Genomic DNA, 13401 nt, shown 5'->3' with positions numbered 1-13401 from the left:
ACAAATTAAAGAGCATTAAGTGAACATCCTTTAAGGTAATGTTTAACTTTAGAAAATAATGAAAAACCTGGAGGATCTAAAATTATTTGGCTTGTATCTCTATTGCTGTATTCCTTTTAATATAAATCACTTTATATGTTCAGAACTACAACTGACTGCAAAGCAAATTCCATTTATAGGGAGGTCTTAACTAGAGACCAGTAACAGGTAAATAACTAACTGTAGGTAAATGCCTACAGAACTGGACTGCCAGTAGCAGTGCAATTTCAGTGATAATACCATATGCAACCTCCAGGTCTGGAGAAAGGGTTTCTGAATACGTATTTTGGAAGACCCAGGCTTGCACTTTGCAAAAATAATTCAAATACATAAAATTCAGGGATAACTTTGTACACCTTTGATCCTCAGTTCTCCCAAATGTAATAGTGATTATGTGAAATGTATTTACCTCAATGTACATGTTTCTGTGATATAAAATAGGGGAACATATATGCCTTGGTTATCCTCATTCAGCCACTGTCTCTGTATGTCTGTGTCTTACATTCGCCTGGCATAGTACAAGCAGATCTAGAGGGAGCTCTAATGAGGGGGAGCTCTAAAGAAAAACATTTTCTTTGTTATATTGAACAATTGTTTTAATATTAATATTTAGATTGTTGGCTTCATGATTCCTGCCTAAATTAGAGTTTTCTTTCACCTGTACTATACAACAAAGAGGAGTCTATTTTTCCTTTGGAGTTTGTTTTGATCTATTTTGAAACACACTTTTCAGGGGAAGAAAGCAAAGTCTCAAATAGACAAAAAATGCAGTATTTTAGAATAGCTGACAATCCTCTCATTTCTGCTTGTGTTTATTTTCATAGGGACTCATAACAGATATATCATTTACTCAGGAGGACACTAACATAATTGCATTAAAGTACAGATTTGTTTTCGGTGAGAATATATCTGTAAATAACTGAGCGAGTACAAAGACCAAGGTTTTGAAAATTTTACCAGGCGTGGTTATGCAGCAGCTTCCTGAGCATCCTGGGAACATGTGGGCTTTTTCTGATTAGAATGAACTTTCATATTCTGCTTTGCGAGTTTGGTATCTAATAATTTCTGGACTATAAATTACTTTCCAACCTGTTTGTTACATGGTATAACACTGAAAAACAAGCTGGGTCTCTGGTCTTGAAAACACATATTGACTCATCCTCTCTAAAGCTTTTCTTTCCCATTTGCAATATATATGCAATTACGTAAACGTTGTTCACAGATATTACTGTGTTGCCCTAATTCAGCTAAGTAAAGAGAAAATAACAATAAAGGCTTGAACAACTGAAATGTATTCTTAACCTCTTCCCACAGATGTTAAGAAAAAAAAGATAACTCTTGTTTTGTCTGTTGGAGAGAAAGTAACTTAGGTGTTTCCTAGAATGATTAATGCCTCTCATGAGTGAGAGAGCTTTTTCTTTTTACCTAGATACCCACTAAGACTATCTTAACCGTTGGCGCTTTTAAAGAGTATCAAGGGGGCTGCAAGTGGGCGGGAAGGGATGGGACAGCCGGGCAAGTCACAGAAGGTGGCAGAAAATGGAAAGCTGTTCAGCGTGCCACCGTTGGGAGTGTGCCAGCACCATAGCTCACCTGAGGAGATTGAAGACCTGATTAGGCATAGTGCGGTAATGAAAAACCATCCGATTCGTTCAGTATTCAAGGTGGGCAGCTGTATAACAATTTGTTTCACAACCAAAACTTGACAGAACAAATCCAAAACAACTCTGTATACATGTTTACATGGGAAGCTATTGGCATCGGCAGTGCATTTGAAGGTGTGCTTCAAGTCCCTTATGCTTTTTGTAACATTTTCAAATTCATTGCTGTCTTCAAGATGACAGGAAATTCAGGTCTGCCTTCCTCCTGGGAGATCTTTATTCACAGACAAGTCAAAAACCCTTGACAAAAGGCAACCAAGGGAACTTGCTGACCTTTTAGCTGCCTGTCTAACATCAGTGCAAGTATTGCTTCCTGATAAAATGAGAAATTCAATTTAAGGGGAAATGTAGCAGGTACTTGAGTAGGCTCTCATTTTATTTTACTTCTTGGGCTGTCTCTCAAACAGAAAACAAATGTAAATAAGCAAGACTCCATTCTTCATTCCCTGGTGCAGTTACCAGAGTTAACAATGCTGCACACAAGGGTAATATCATTCTCGCATCATTGTCCACCCCTCTGTCTGATCTTTCATTCGCTCATTGACTTTTATCTCTCCAGAATAAAATTATCATATATAAATCTGAGCTTTATATTATCCCATTAGAATTTCTCCTTAATTTTAGGAGGAGAAGACCCCTTTACATTGAAAACCCATCAGTAAGTATTACCTCAGTTCTTCAGCAATTAGTTGTTTCCTTAACCCTGCTGTATTCCAGAAATTGGTAACTTCCATGGTTTGAAGGAAAGGCATAACGCCAGCAGGCACAGAATTTGCTGGGGGTAATGACAGTCTAAATTCATGTCCTTTGTCCAACACTTCTTCTGCATAAACCCATTGTCACCTACCTCAGTTGCCCCAAATGAAGTACTTGTTCCTAATCTGACTGATCTGAAAGCCCTGAGATGGTAAAATGAAGAGATTTGACTAATGGATGCATGCAGGACATCTGAAGCCAATAGATGAATTGGATGTTTCAAGGGAAAAGAGATGCCATTTTGCATATAGGAAGAAAATAAAAAAGAGTGCGGATTGCTGGTTTTGAGAAAGACAGGATGACATTAAAAATGCTTGCTCTAGTAGATATTAGCATCAAGAAGTATCTCCCTGTTATACGCTGTCAACCAATTTTTTTGTCTTTAGTGCACTAATTAAAACATTTCAAAAGTAAAGTTACCTCCTCTCCTTTGGGGCATACATAAGGATGTATTATTTCTTTGTATGTAGGACACAAACTGTAGGAAAGTTTCAAAAAGAAATTCTTGACACCTGTAAAAATTAAGAGTCCAGTCCAAGAGTAAGTTGTAGTCTGTTATGAAAAGTAACCCCCAAATATAGAAATGTATAAATACAAAGTTTTTTGATCTTACAGATTTACTCATCAGTCTTGGTTGGTACACATTTATTGTGTATCTTTGTCATCATTAGTTGAAATTTGCAAAGCTGGTCAGTACGGCTGGATTTGGAAGCTACGTCTTAAGAGTTTGTTCCCATCCTAAAGCTACCACAGGAAAACTATCTGCTGTTAAGAGGCAAAAAAGAGAAAGGCAGAAGAAGTCTGTTGCTGGACCTGTAAAGCAATTCTCACTGTAATATCTTTCAGTTGTTTGTTATATGCGATTAACATCCCTGTTGTAGTTGCTGCTTGTAGGAGCAATACAATCCTTTGGTATCTGGCTCAGCTTGGTGTTGTAATATGGGTGTTCTCTGGTAGTTTTTGTGGCTTCAGTTTTCTGCAAGTAGTTAAAATATCCTTGATAATCCATTGCCTCTCTCTAAACAATCAGTAAAACTTGTATCTAATGAATAGTGCACAGCAGAGATTACCAATTACTACATTAGATGTACAGGAATAAACCTGTGACATGAGAGGTAACAGCTTCACCTGTATAGAGTACCAAACCCTTCCTGTCCTTAACAATCCTTGCTGGTTATATATGCACCACTTTATTCAAGCATGTGGGAAACATCCTCTAGCACTGGAGCACAATTATCTGTCCTAGGAAGCTGCTAAATTATTCCCTGGCACCAAGCAGACCTGCCAGCCGGCAGCCTGCAAAACACACAGAGTGTTGCTGGGACCATTCCCCATAGGCAGTTCATGTGCAGCCAGCTTGTTTTGGACATAAAGAGAGTTTATCTATATAGCTGTGGCCTGTTCCATGCCATTGGCCTTAGTTGACCACATGTAGTCCATTAGCGTAGATTTAGCCTTTAGTCTGTGCTCAGACAGGGTTGTTGGCTAATTGCAGAAAGGCAGGGTTATAGCAGAGCGCAGTTTGTGCGTGGGCACAGCAGTTTTAGCAGCAGTTGCCTGTTCACTAAATTCTTCCACTGCTCCTTTTACATCTAAGAATCTCATTGCAGCTGAGCATAATCCACAATGGAGTAATATTTTGCTGCAGGGAGTTTGTAATATTTATAGCTTCTATAAAGGTGCAGGGGGAAACTAAGGCTACCAGCATTAAAAGAGTTGTTAAAGCCTGAGAAAGAGTTTGGATCTCTCATCTTCCTCACTTGTGTTTTTGCTCTTAGTACTGGTGTAGTTAAAGTGGATGTGAATGCATGAGTCCCAGGCCTGCTGTGTGTGTGACACCACGAGCAAAATTAAAACTATCAGGGGATATTTTCCCTCCATTCATCCCCACAGTAGCAAACATTACAATATATGTACTGTATGGGTAGGTCCGCAATGCGGATTCCTAGTTGCTTTGACTGAGCTGGGAAGATGTCTTCTCATTAGAATTTTTGTCCTTACCAAATGCATATGCTATGTTTTACTGCCCTCCCTGCTTGGGCAGTGGGAAAGCAAAAGGCTTATTTGAAGAGACCTTGTGAGAGACAGGAGAAGGACAGGGAATTTTGAAGAATGAACTGGAAATGTAGAACTTTATTTCTCCTGAGTTCTCAAAAGATCCAGGTAAAAGCTGCTGAGGTAGCAAAGAAATAGCATTTCAGATGAACACCACAGAGCACTCTAACGTCCCTCCTAATTATGACACCTAAATCTATAGGACCAACATTTTTCAGTATGTCATTATCATGAATCTTAGATTACTGATGACTTTGACACCTATAATTTGATGACTGAAATGCTGTCTGAATGCTCCATCAAAATTAAAAAAAGGTTTGTCACTGGAAAAGAAAACCTGTTTCTGTAGGTAATACTGTACCTTCTGCAGTGCTTCAGTGGTGATATATATCTGTTTTTAAAATGGTTGTTTCAGTATATTAAACATACGCTAAGGGCATACAGTAATCAGATCTTACCAGCTGCTTCTTATTCAGTCCACACATCCTGCTAAAAGTGGAAACTGCCCTTTCAGAATGGCCTTAGCTTCTCTGTGGGCTAAGAAGAGACAAAACAAATGGTCATACAACTGATAAAAATGAGCCCGTTGCCCTTTCAGGGCAAGCTGCCTCTTCAGATTTACATTTGCTAAAACGGCCCACTCTGTGCACTGCAGAAAGTTGCACACCGCCAAGTACATGTATGTTCCTGTAGCGTCCATCAGCATCCATCAGCTTTCGTGCAGGTGTGTACAGAGAGCAGGGACTTTGCTGGGAGGATGGTGGACCAGTCTGTCAAACTAAAACACCTGCTAGCCCTACTGCCATGGGCCTTCACTCACTCCTAGAAACCAGGTTCCTGAAATATTCAGGGAAATGAGGTTTATCCAAATGTTAAGCTGGAAACAGGAATGCAAAAGTAATGAGCTTTTTTTGGTACCTCTACAAGATTTTTGCCCTTTTTCTATCTGTTCTGGATGAAATTTTGCTGCTGCAGGAAGCCTTGATGGTTTAAGTAATGTGAACCTCAGATAAGCACCTGAATTGAACTAAATTCTGGTGCTTCTGACATCTGCCTACCTATTATTTTTCTAACATGTGCAGCCTTCCTCGGAGAGCACCTGTCAAGGTTAGCAGTGTGGAAACCCATACCAGGTTTCGGGAAAGCTAGATGATCACTTCCCTCATTTTGGCTAAAGAAGGGGTTGTATTTACAAATACAAAGATATTTCTTCTATTTCAATTCAACTATCATGCACTACCATAGTGCTACAATACATTAGGGCTTCATAAAGACCAAAGTAATGTTAATTCCAAAAATATGAATAAAACAAGTTCAGAGGCAATTATTATGTGAGACCATCTAAAAATAGACATTTGTTCACTTTTACTTTTCTAATTTGTATTTGTATCTACTAGGGCTACAAATAATTTTTTATGTGTCAGTGCCTATCATATTTTGATAAATTAAAATGTGTAGATTGCCCTGTTAAGTATTGAAGTAAGATTTTAGCTAAATTGCATAAATTCCTGTATAATGTTCTCTTCAGCTATCTGTGGTTATGCTACTTATGGTAGTTCCGTAGGAAAATCTGGAAGAAAGCCTTCCACAAGGGTGAGCTGGAGGACACTCTTGAAAGCTGTAATGATTGCTATCGCTGCAAAGTTTCTAACCGAGGTCTGAATCCCTGGCATGGGAGCAGTTCAGTGGCTCTCAAAGAGAGAATATTTTATACTCTCTGGAGGTGCAACAGATCATAGTAGTGCCTATGGTTCTGGAAGAAGAACTGTTACTCTACCAAAAGAAAACAGGCACAGATATTTCCATGAGGAGGAAAGATGTACTGTGTAGCAAAGTGCCCTGGATGTTTTTCTGTTAAGACAAAAAATGTAAGACCAGTCAGTAACCCTGTAAGTCGTACTCCTGCTGTGTCCTTTTCTGCGGAAGCTTTAACTTTTAAGATAGGGTTTAACAGTGGCATTATACAGTCTGGATTATATTAAGCTAAATTGTTTTCTAAATCTGGCTGTGGCGTTCCCAGGCCGGAAGCAGTTCAGAAGTACTCTGTAAAATGTGCCTGCAAAAGAGATGGTATCGCGCGGCAGTTTCTTGCCTGAAGTTCGCCACCAAGGATGCAGGACAGGGATGTGTAAGTTGGCAGTAAGGAGAGTGTGGGGAGGACTGCGATGAAAGGAGAGACGTAGTGATCACACAGCATAGTCCAGATTTGCTGGAGTGGCTGAGACACACTCTGTACCAGTCCAGCATAGCAGAGCTCACGTGCGCCTATAGCTGTTTGTTGCTGAATCCAGGAGATACTGGCCTATTCTTTATTTTGAAATAGGGCACCTTCTGGGCTGCACTGTCTTTCTTTCTTAGCCACAGGCTCCAGGAGCCCATTTTGCTCCCAGCTGACTGCCAGGCATCCAACAATTATAACTACTTCAAAGCCGCTTTCTCTTTTTTCACAGCTGTTTCACCTACCTTGGGGTCACTGCAAAGCAGGCTGAGCAGCTGAGGCATGTGACACCACGAGAAGATTTTTGAAGCAACCCTGCAAAAGATTTGTTCGGTGCAGCCTGTCTGAAGTGCGTTGCCAGGTCCATCGCAGGTGATATTTTTGCACAGGAGGTAACCCCTATGAAGTATGAAATACCTGAGAATGGTAATGCATTTCTTAAATGAGAAGGAACTTAAATGAACCGACTTATTTTTTTATGGCTTTAGAAAGGAGATTCCTCCCTTGTCTTGACACAGGAGGTGAATAACAGGTAAGCAGGGATGCAAATCATGTCCTTCAAAACACAGAGCATTGTTCTAAGCAATAAAAAGAAAATGGAGGCATAGAAGTGCATGTTTGGGATTCCCTGTCCCCCTGTCTATTTGGTAGAATTTACTCATTAACATTTTATTATGTACTAAAAATCCAGCTAGAAGAGAATGTTTTGCCCTAATTTTTCCCGACACTTTAAAATCTCTGCACCCAGCATAAAGAAAACACACCGTCTGTGTGCCTGCACAAAATCCTCTTTCTTGCAGTTCCCCTGGCTGAAGCGTAGGTTCTCAGGAGACCGTGGCAGAGACCTAGACTGCTGCACACTATTGTCAAAGAGATGAACAGGCTCTAGTAACAAATCCTAGAGATAGCTTGCCACTTTTTTCTGAAGACCTTTTCAAACCTTTCTCTAATCACTGGGTAGAAAGCAGTAAATTAAAGTAGCAAGTTCAGGCTTGGAAATGTTTAACAGGCAGGGTGCAGCAGGAGAATATAGAAGAGTTTGAGTTATTGTATATTGTAACCTTCCACGTCTGCCTTTAAGTCATAAATTATGGAAGTGAGCATAAATAAGAATTAAATATCTGCAGTGTCTTTTTTTCTACTGTCCTTTAACAGCTCCACTATTTTATTTATGATTCCCAAAAGAGAACCAAACTTCTATTATGTGACATTTCTTCTGTAAATTGTTAAAAAATAACAAAAATGAAATACTTCACAGCAGGTTTTTCCTCTATTCCTCTACCTGCCAGTGATACTGGCTGGTTCCCTTTTCCAACCCCCACTTTAGTAGGTGATTTTCTTCTGTAGAAGAAAGGCATCTTACTATAGTTTATCTGCCTTTTTTTGTGATTTTCTCTAAAGCCAGCTGATTTTGATGTACAAGGTATTTGATGTTTCTGCCACTTTCTGGTTTGTTGTAATATTTTCACTACTAATACCAGAAACACATATATTAAAAAAAAACCCAAACTGCATGACCCAATGGCAAGTTGCATATTGAACAAAGCTAAAGGTTATATAGGTTGTTTTCACTTTGCTGGTCCAAGCAAAGGTTTCTTTTCCCCATTACACCATCAGACTGTTGTTCTAAAACCTCCCTGCTCTGACAGAAACATTCCTCTGAATTTCAGCCTGGATCTGTTTATCGCCAGGTCATACTTATTTTTCCTTATATCAACATTGTTCTTAGATAGCTCTTCTTCCTCGCAGGTATTCATACCTAGTTGTATTTCTGAAATAGTCTTTTCTGCTCTCAGCTTTCATTTTGCTAGACTAAACAGTCCTAAAAATATAAGAAATGGTGCCATGGAGAACATAAATCTGAGAACATCATTTCTAAAACTTTATAATCCACTGCCTCCTCCAGCCTTTATCTTTATTTATTTCATTCTTCCCCAAGCAGAGTACCCCCTTAAGCACCAGAATTTCAGGCATGATTATTAGCCAGCCCATTTCTGTTATTTCTATAATACTTGGTTTTATGTGTTGTGCTGGCAATGCTAGTTCTTCAGGTGTGCTGCCTAAGCTTCTTGCATCAGCATAAAAACATTTCAGTTATTTCTCTCTGGCCACATTCAGATTCTTAGATGAATTATATCAGCCCTTTCATTGCCGCTTTTACCGGTAAGACTGCTGCTGTTATCCATATTAGTCCTCATTTTCCTTATTATCCTTCTTTCTCTGCACCCTTTTTGTCTACTATTTTGTTCTTCATACCTGAGTTTTCTGTATTAAAGCTAGATTTGGAGGATATGCAAGACTCCCAACTGTTCGCACCAGGTATGGCAGCCTCAGTCCCAGAAAGAGAGCGCCTGGGGGCCCAGGTGGAGTCCACCTGCCAAAGAGGGCTCGCTGTTCAAGAAGGTACCCGTGCAGCTCTGCTGGTAGGTGCCTAGCACTGACTGCTGGCTTCCCCATCTGCTGATCTTCCTCACGGTGCCATCCTTTCCCTGCCCCCCCTCCAGGATGAGATGCAGGTTTTAAACATCTTTCCCTTTCATCCGTAACCTCTTCCAGAGGCAATCTCCTACTATGATTTGTCCTCAGAGGAAAGATAGCGGTGGATCCGATCAGGATTATTCCCTCACCTTATGCTTGCTCCCACATCCCATACTTGCTCTTGGCAGTCAGCAACTCTTGCCTGGGGCTGCCCTAACCCCAGCCCCACCACTTCTTCTTTCCAAGGAGCCCTCGAGCCATAGTCAGAGAGCCCACAGCCTCCGTTCTTGTGACGCTTGTCGGTGGTCAGAGATCGGTCGGTTGTGCAGTGTTAGGGGCCCTTGGTGATCTTCATTATCCCGTATTTCCCAGGAATAATGAAGGGCTATTCCCTCTCTTCTTTTTTCCAAGAAGCACGGGCTCAAAACCGCAGGCACTGAACTACTGCCTGAAGCAAGCGAGTGCACACTGCGTGCAGTTCCCACAGCGTTGCAGTTTCACACAACAGTGGTGGGTGTCTGCAGGGTGTGAGCTGTGTCTTCCAGGAGCTAGTAAAGTGTTTGTCAGAAGCTTCCTACAAATCTAAAACAAGCATAGTAAAATCTTTACAGGGAGATTGTGTTTCACCCACAAATCATGCCTCAGCTTTTCATCACAGTGATTGTGCTGGCTTAGGTTTTATTTTTCAATAATTGCTAATAAAAATTCTCTGCTTCGGACGCCATTCACACCTCTGACAGTGAGGAGTCTATCGAGTATCTGAGTAGAAATAGTAACCATCTTGCTTTTAATAATTCTTTTTAGATAGTTCAGTCAACTGAGTATTGTGACTTGGTAACCAGCTTCAGTCATTTTTTACTTTTTATAGCTTTTATATTTGTGTTTAGTGTTTCAGTCTTCTTTTGACAAGTGACTTATCTAATAAGTAAAGAAAAACCATGCATAGGCAAAGTTTCCAAACACAAATAAAAAGTAACTATTCTATTCCTGAAAATAGAAGAAAAATGACTGGACTTTCATAAAGCCTCTGCTTCACCATTGCCTAGTTTTTGCCTGCTTCTGACATAATTTCTTTCTGCCTTCCCATAACCAAAGTCTGATCCTGCATATTCTTATGACCTGGAATGGATTTTACTTTTGCAGAGGCATATTTTGAGCATCTGGCCAGGTAGTGATGGTCAGAAGGCAGATTGCTGTTCAAACCTTTAGCTGAACTTATTAATTCCTATCTCTTTTGTGGTATGCCATGTATCTAGTGCAGTGGAAGAAACCATTACTCAAGAAGGGGCGCATATTCAGACGTGTTTTGTTAAAGCTCTGCTGTCTTCAGCATACAGCATTGACAGGAGATGATCAGGAAGATAACTTGCCCTCTGACACCTTATAGTCTCATTCTCAGTCCATTATCCTGGAGGCTGGAGGAGTCAGGACTGAGACCTCTTTGCCATCTGGCTGCCTTTCAGTGTTTTTTTCTACAACACCTATCTCCAGTCTATTTATGAACTGAAGGGCAATATGCAGCAGGCTCATCACCCCTCAAACCATTCTTGTGTCTGTGTCAGCAGGCAGAAATAGTTATGTCTTACCACAGACTCTGTGTACACACAACAGCAGCAATAATCGCAATAGTATTAGTATGTATTCTCAAAGAGTTGAAAGCCGGGGGCATCCCCTCAGTCTGGAGTCCTCACTGTTCCCAAGTGCAGAAAGCAACCTGCAAGAGAAGATTAATTCACCCCTTCAACCTAAACAGTGAAGGCAAAAAAATGCTAGTATACAGAAACATTTAGAGTTAAGCTGCATGCAGTGGAGTCATTTCTACTTTTTTTCACTAGTAATATGTTATCAGTAAACTCACAAATAAAAGTATATCACACTGTCATCAGCCTTTTCTTAATGTACTTTGAAAATATTCATCATCTAAATCTGTTTCTCTCTCAAGCCCAGCTCTGGAAGTGAATCAAAAAGATTAAACAGAACTTGCCCAGCTTAGGCTTTATCTTACCAGACTGATAGTGATGTTCCCTATTCCTGCCTTTTGCTCTTGAATGTTTTCATAAGTGAATTTATTGTTGTTACTTCTCATTAGCACTGCCAATTTGGGGAAACACATTGCTCGTACTTAAGATGCAGGCTGTCCATATGTTCCTTTCCGGGACTGGCGTAACAGGTTTGCACAAGGATTGTGACAGTTAGGGAAAGGAAGAGAAGTGGGTATGAACATCTCTCTGCTCTTAGCCAAGAAGTTTCCCCAAGCCTTTCTGTTTGCGTGTTGCCAAATGTGGCTGTAATGCAGCTGTTGCATCAGATAAATGTTGTCATCTCTCAATGGATATTTTGTGTCTGTGATTTCTGTGCTTCCATCTCAGATCAGCCTAATCCTACATAATACAAATCTCAGCAGCCTTCAGAGTGGCACACGTCTACAGGTACTCTCTGCTCTTGCTCTCTTATTTGCATTAAATTATTCAGGAGTAGCATTGACCCACACAAACATTGTTTACACAGAATTTTTCTATGTACAACATACAGTATAGCAATGTGTGGGGTCAATTCATTTTTTAAATCGTCACTTGCAATTTACTAGTATTATGCTACTTTGAGATGTTTCCTGGCTTCTCCTGAGAAATATAATTTTATTCCATAGTGATTTTTAATATTGAACTCTGTGTTTCTCACCATTGTTTTATGTAAACCACTCAATATTACTATATAATATAATCCTCTGGGAGAACCATCATATGTTCTCTCTCCTAAAAAATAAAATCATAATTAAAATCTGCACTTTTCCCTTAGCTTATAGAGAGGATTTTGTTTATTTAGAAAAATGAAATTCATGCTATAGTACTCAGAAATTAAACTCTGTTTCTTAAATGGAAAAAAGTTATAGCTGGAGAACTAATTTGTTAATTCAACTTGTCTGTCATTATTAAGTAAACATCATTAAATGCAATGAGGAAAGAGAGATTCCGTTTTTCAAAGGAATATTCTGAACAAGGATTTAAGGAGTTTAACTGAGGGCTATTTGTCTTTTTGGGAAATCATAGGGATTTTCAAAGAAGTAGAAGAAGCAAATGTTTCTGATTTCTTATGGAATGTCAGATACTTTAAACAATTATCAGAATCGATTAGGTGATGAGATAAATTATTATTTTACTGTTTTTTTAAGAGTTTAACACTTAGATACTGTTTTAAAATAGTCCGCTTTTACTGTACTCATAGTTGATATTTCCCAGGATCCCGGGTAAAATCCAGTCTTTGTACACGAAGAAATACAGACTTGAGGAGACCCACAACACCTCACCCCACTTTCCCTGGCAGTAACACCAATCAGTGATCTGTGCACACGCCAGCAGTGGAAGGTGAACAGCTGCATTCAAGAGATGCAAGTTTTAGCTTGACCCCTTTGGTCCGGTTGTGATATATAGTTAGTGCAACCTGCAAGTGTGGGCAGGAAGAGGGCACAGCGGCCTTGCCAGAAGGCTGCCAGCTATAAGGTAAGGGTGTATTGCCTGTGTTAGCAAGGAGAAAGTGGAAGTAGAGAGTAAGCCAGCAGCATCTAATGCATACAGCGAACACCCTGTAAAATTCAGGAGATATGCTGTTCCTGCCTGTACAGGTACAGAGACAGAGAGCTCCTTGACACAGCCAAATACACCTCAGATCCCACTTACTGGGTTTGTGTTTCCTATGAGAGCTTAGCAGTTCTTTCAGCAAGCAGGTAATGGATATGACGAACTAGGTAAATACTGAATAACTGAGGTACCCTGGGGCAATCTTAGTGCTTATTCCTTGGATGTTTCCAATGCCAGTAGAATCTCATAAGCTTAAAAATGCTGTTTTCTTCAAGGGCTTTGTCTCAGGAAGCTCTGGCTCAAATGGTTTTAGTCTGCCTTGCTAACTAACTCAGGGACTCCAATGAGGCAGTCTAAGGAAGTATTAGAAGAATGAGTTTTTACACTGAAAATTATGGTCAACTATAATTTAGTGGCCATGAGAAATGATGTATGGTCTTAAGGGCCTAATCCTTCATTGCTTTGTACATTTTTCACCCATTTTTCACCCGAACACAGAGAATATAAAAGAGTATCAAATCTGACTTGTTTGCCTTGCACTTGTATCAATAATAATGTATTAGAAGCCCAGTGATTTATATTCTATGCAAATGTTTGCGATCTGCCATTCAACTTCTTT

The sequence above is a fragment of the Dromaius novaehollandiae genome, chromosome W, assembly GCF_036370855.1.
Source record: "Dromaius novaehollandiae isolate bDroNov1 chromosome W, bDroNov1.hap1, whole genome shotgun sequence".
In the NCBI taxonomy this organism is placed as follows: domain Eukaryota; kingdom Metazoa; phylum Chordata; class Aves; order Casuariiformes; family Dromaiidae; genus Dromaius; species Dromaius novaehollandiae.
The sequence above is the reverse complement of the archived record's forward strand: the minus strand, read 5'-3'. Positions refer to the sequence as shown.